The following is a 6,593-nucleotide window of genomic DNA, read 5'->3' on the forward strand; positions in this document are numbered from 1 at the left end:
AAAAAAAAAAAAAAAAGAAGAAGAAGAAGAAAAAGAGACCAGACCATCAGACAAACTGGAATAAATTCAATAAAGTCGACCACTGGAGCCCTTGTATATGCCAGTTGTGTTGACCTAGAGTTAGGATTATCGACCACTGGTACCCTTGTATATGCCAGTGTGTTGATATTAGTCATACCGGTATCTCAATCCATTAGGATAGGTTCATTTTGGCGGAGGCCTTCAGACAGATATGAGAAACACCGTTCACCTAGTAAATATCAAAACCATCTATGTTTTTCTCTATACCCATCTTATTGATCTATCCATGTGATTAGTTTCGAATCCGGATATTGATGTCCATAGTGCAAATATTTGAGTATATCTCTGTCACTTATATATGAATTTTAGTATGCTTGAGTGCAAACTCGTGTACAACAATTGGAATTTCGCATCAGGGTACTTCCTCCTGTAGTCAATAAGTATGCCAACCAAGGAGATTCTTTAGTGCCTTCCAAGGTTCTATGTAGATAGCTAGGGTCTGGAGTATAAAGGTTTTGTGGGTATACCTCTGGTAAGCCCTCCGGAGACAACACTCCGCCACTAGGGACACCTAAGGGTTTAACGGCTTATTGCATACGCTAAATGGCTGCAATCAACGATGCCTGCGACAGTGAGTTAAGATTTTATTTTTGGTTTTATTTTTGCTCGAGGACTAGCAAATAATAGGTTTGGAGGTATTTGATAGACACATTTTTGTGTCTGATTTGTCTCGATCATATATATTGTTAGGGCTCATTTTGTACTTATTATGGTGTTTTATTTATTTGTAGGTATTTTTGGCCAATAAACATTTTTGGAAAAAATTGGCTCGAAAAGTTGTCGGAAAGCACCCGGAGGACATTTGCTATTCGGACTCTCACTTTGGATAAGGGGTAACCTAATTACTAAGGGGCATCCCATTTCCAGGCAGCTGCTAATCGCACCCCTACTCTGGATAAGGGGCAACCATATTCAACATTTGAAATTCAAAAGGCGGGAAAGTAGATACAGTTCTGGCAGATTTAGGGTTCTTGATTTGAAGGAGTTTGAGGTCGATTAAACCTCTGATTTTCATAGGATAGACTCCTTATGGGTCTAGGAATATGATATGGGTGTTGAAATCGATTAGACTGGGCTCAATTGACGTATTTTTATCATAACAGAAAATATGGAAAGTCACGTGTGTGACCTGTTTTAGGGAATTTTAGAGAGATTAAAGTGTTGTAAACCTTCCCAAAGATTTGTATCTATCTAAGGAAGAGTTTAGAATAAAAAGGAAAGCTCAGAAACGCGTAGAAATTCTAAAACAAGAAATTGCCCCAACTTTGCCGTGAAGAGAAGGAAAGAGATTTTGGAAGATTTGGGAGAGATTTAATCGGTATTTTTGATATAAATAGATTGTTTGGGTCATATAGAAAGGGTGTCGAGAGTTTGGGGACCTAAGGAGAGCCAATGAAGAAGAAATCAGAGCTTTACCAAACTCTGTTTCTGCTGCTGCTGCTGCTGAAGAGGAAGAACGCGAAGAACATTGACGCACGGGAAACAGTCGCAGAACAGTGTCGTTGTTTAACAGCTGAAGAACATTAAGCTGTGCAGGACAGTCGTATTCTAGGGTCTTAAATTTCTGATCCTGTAACAGTTGATTAGTAACGTATATCTTCAGTATTGCAACACCAACTGTAACGGTGACTTCTGTAACATCTATACACCGTTGCAGAGCTGCTGTTTTATATATTCTCTTCAATAAAACCACCTTTTGAGCCATGATTTATTATTTTGAACATGTTTTTGATATGAGGAGCTAAACCCCATTGCTGAGGCGATAGAGGAAGCTATTTTTCCAACAAAAAGCGGTACAATCTATTTAATTTAATTTATTGCAATTATTATTATGATTATTTTCCTTGGACTATTATTGAATATGATTTTTATTTGAGTGATTGTGATCTATTTTGATGGAGTATGCTTAGTTTATAGACTCTTGATGCTTCATGCTTGGTATTTACAATTATTGCTTTAGAAAATCTACTTGTTGCAATAGTAAGAATCAAATTGAACAAGAAAATTGCATGAATATAAATATTGGATTAAATCACTTTGAATTTGGAAAATAGTGGAATTTTAGCCTCAGTGTTCTTTTAATATTGATATCAACTTTGATTGAGTTTGCTATAATTTTTAGTGAGTTTTCTATTTTAATATTAGAATTTAAGTCTAATTAATATCCTTCACAAGTCTGAGAATCGAACCACTTTTACCACTATCTACAAATCACATCAGCCTATCATCAAACGCTCGCTACATCCTCCAACTCAATGAAAAAACCAACAAATTTGTTGGTTTGAACATCAATTTTTCATGTTTGTTGAGTCCATAGTGGGAGCAAAATGAACAAACTTGCTGATTTGTTCATTCCATAGGAACTGCTCTTACCGTATGTATATCGTTGACAACAAAATTATATGCAAATCCAAAGTTGGCGAATAATGCATTTTCAGCAAGATGTCTCACCAAGATTTTTAGGAAAAATCAGGCTCGAAAGCATACATTCCAATCAGGATGTGGAGAATTCATTTGGAAGGTTGTTCAAGAAAAGAGATATGGATAATATCACTGGGTCAAAGCTAGCCTCATGAGAGCACACCGCGTCTCATCACTGAGGTTCCTACTCTATGCGTTATTCAATGATCCGTTTGTAACAGTATGTAGTATATGCATATTAAGAAAGTCAGTGATACACGAGAGCGCATCACAATCTATACACCTTTAGTTTGTAGAGTTTGTAGATGAGTGTAACACTAGCTAATGTTGCATGGTTAGGGGAGAGGAAAGATATTGAATCACTACTTTTGTCATGAATGAGGTACCCGTCCTCCAACGATATTTTTTATGTAGTTTAGGTACACCCTATCAATGTGCATTAAACATTTGGTTTTACTTGATGCGGTTTAGGTACACTCCGTCAATGTGCAATAGACATTTGGTTTTACTTAGTGCGGTTTAGGTACACCCCGTCAATGTACAGTAGACATTTTGGTTTACTTGGTGCAACAAGAATTTATTTTCTTTTATTTTTGTTAGTATAAAATTTGGTGCCGACGAATTTCGAACTCAGAACATTGATATCATCACCTAATGACTTTACTACCCGACGAGTGTTATAGTCATATCGGCAGAATTCCCATTTCCTAACCAAAATTTCTTTCAAACTCTGGTTCATCCACTGCCACTAAAACGCGAATCCGGCATCCACCCGCCAAACCGCAGGTCGGATAAGATATTCTCTACTCAGACTTCGTCTTAAGTTAACTCCTATGGGCTAGATTGAGCTGCTAGATTGGCCAAAAAGTGTTGCAAATCATGAAAAAAGTGTGGGGAAAAAGTTAATACTACTTTTGTCTATTTCTCTCTCCTAGAAAGTGATCGCAGTTCAACTAGCAGTGAGATTAAAGCGCTGAATGATTCAGCGCTCAAAAAGTGGTCCCAATGCTGAATGGTTCAACGCTCACAAAACTCACAAAAATCACACGAATCACAAAAATCACAAAATTTGATCTGACGGCTGAAATTTAAAATGCTGAATCAAACAGCGCTGACAGTGGTCCCAGATGACGTGGACTGCTAATCTTGCTGCTAGATTAGCAATACCATAGGACTAAGGAGGTTGCCCTAACTGACGTGGATGACCAATCTAGCTGCTAGATTATAAGACGATAGGGTTATGCCCCTTCCTATGGGTGTGGCAAACATTCATATTTGCCATTTAAGTACCTACTATGGAGGTGGCAAACATTCATGTTTTCCATTTAAGCACCTACTATGGAGGTGGCAAACTGGCCTGGCTAAGTGGCAAATTTTCCATTTATCCAGGCCAGGTCAAGTTTCTACCGAGCGGTCGAGTTTCTACTGCTCGGTCCATTCTACACCGTCGGGTGTTAACTACACCGCTGCCGGCTCCTTTTAGACCGGCCGGCTTAGTTTATGCCGCTCTGTAGAATCTGATCCAACGACCATAAAATTTCCCCCTATAAATACCACATTCCTATACCATTTTAATTCACACCTTCTTCCTATTTTCTTAGATTTTCCAATGGATCATAACATGTCTATGGCTCAATTCATCGAAGAGCAACATGCGACCGAAAATCAAAGATTTGCACAACAGCTAAATTTTAGCACGTTAGAAGATGAATGCATCTGTAGGAATTATGTTTTCTTCACTAATTATCCAATCGTTGGTGGAGCATTGCGGCTTATTCCGTTTTGGGGACGCGTTTTAATGAAATTTGAAGAATAAACAACGAACCTCAACAATGGAAATTCGATGGTGTTGAGTGCTCGGTTCTCCATAATTTCCAATAATGTTAACAAGTATATTGGTATGATAAGGGAAGAGGCTCGAAACATGAGAAGTGGTGAAACCCTGTTAGAGATTGATCAAAGATGTGGTGCAAAGTGGCTCTGTGACAACGGAGAGAAGTTCTGATATGCCAGTTGTTATGAAATCTTAAAAGTGTTGCCCCAATTTAATCTAGCTTATCAATTCTAATATAAGTTCTCAATTTTAAGTTATGTAGAAAACTTGAAATGTAGATTATTATTTATCAAACAAAAGTGCAATTTCATTAACGATTTAAACAAACCACGATTCATATTAACGACTAAACAAAACTCTTAAACTAACGATTACCACTAAATACAAATTCCCCCAAGCCTGTTGGATCTTGTGAAAATTCATTATTCTGACTCTGAGATGGTGGTTGAGTAGCATCAGGTGAGTCATAACCTTGAAATGGTACCAGACCCATTGGAGGTGCTTGAAATCGGTGAAATGCTGAACTTGTTGGGGTATAAATTAAGGATTGCCTAAATGCATCCAAATTTACGTGTGCACCACTAGGAGTAACTACATGACCTCGAGGAATGAAACCAAGAGTAGAATGAAAATCCGTCTCCATTTCCAAGTTTGCTTGCTGAGTTTCTTCCACCATAGTCTCTTCCATCGTAGGGTCATGACGACTTCTACGACCTCCACGACTTCCACTTGCGCGACTTCAACTTGCGCGACTTCAACTTGCACGACTTCTACTTGCACGACCTCCACTTGCACGAACTCTTGTATTGCTTTCACCGGGCATTTGAAAATTTAACCCTAACGGAGTCTCAGGCAATTCATAACTCATACTGTCCCTCAAAGTCTGCATCTGACTCAAGTGAAAATTTTAGAATCGTCTGGTAAAATGCGAAAATTTGTTCAACTCGCTCCTATACTCTTCTTTTGTTGCATCCACACCATCTAGTAAGTTGAACTGTAATAACATCTCCACTCGGTGATAAAGTCTGGACTTCCCAAAATATCTGAGGCATATGTGACCCCATTTGAGTGCTAGGGTACGTACATGGTTCGCCCGTCTGTGGTGGGGGTTGGGATTGAAGACCGGTAAGTGGAAAATTGCCATTTGCTGGAAAGTCAACACCACCTAAGTTTTGTGGTTGAACAACAATACTTAGCTTGCATACCTTTTGGTACCAACTGTAGTAATCATAGTCATTTTCTGGTTCTTGGATCAAGTCATCAGCTTCTTCCCAAGGTTGTCCATTACTTATCAACTTCATTGAATCATCATGTGAAATAATTGAAGTTGGAAACGGGTTGATTGCTTTTACCTTTCTTCCTTGTAACTGAAAAAGATGTCTTTCTCCGTAGTACCAAATACCCTGACCACTAAGTGGACTGTAAAATACAAGTCGCTTAAGGCTTAACCGAAGCATGTCTTATGCCGAATTAGAATTGAACTCATCTATTACTGTATACGGCGTTGTCGTAATGTTGATACTAGTTCTGCACATTTGTTGCATCCTTTGCATAACAACAACATTTTTACCATCGTTAATCTGGCCAATCTAATTATCAGCTCTGTACTTGTACACGACTGGAAATATTAATCGTTTATCATGAAGATCAGGTTCGCTGATCGTAAAGTAAGTATACCACTAATACTGAAAAAGAACATTGACAAAAATTGATGTGTTAGTACATTTCACCACTGAAAAATAACATTGATATAATAAATAGTTCTTACCTCTAACACGACCCAAAATGCATTTAAGCTATCAGTCTTCATAATTGAGCAATCACTGAGACATATTAGCTCAGCTAAAATTACAGAACCCCAATCATAATTTGGCGCTTTACTTAAATCTTATAAAGATTCCAGAAAACCAACTAATGACATTGAGCTTGCATTGGGGGAAAAAACTTGGCCTAACATCCATAATACAAAAATCCGTTCAAGCTCGGGATAATCTTCAACCCTGTTTATCCCCTTGGCATTGTAACAGCCCAAAAAAGCCTTCAACCCAGACGCTCTTAATCCAAATGAGTGTATGTGTCTGAAATTTGGCTTTCCTCTAGTATCATTTGAGTACAAGGGGAGTAATTGTTTTCATCTTCCTTCTGATATCCACTTTAATTGGTTAAATTGTGCTACATCACCCTCACTTTTTATTCCAGTCAACATATACAAATCTAACGGTGTGAACCCTAAAAACAACATGGTCATAAAATTAAA

This window comes from Papaver somniferum, chromosome 8 (assembly GCF_003573695.1).
Source record: "Papaver somniferum cultivar HN1 chromosome 8, ASM357369v1, whole genome shotgun sequence".
NCBI classification, from domain to species: domain Eukaryota; kingdom Viridiplantae; phylum Streptophyta; class Magnoliopsida; order Ranunculales; family Papaveraceae; genus Papaver; species Papaver somniferum.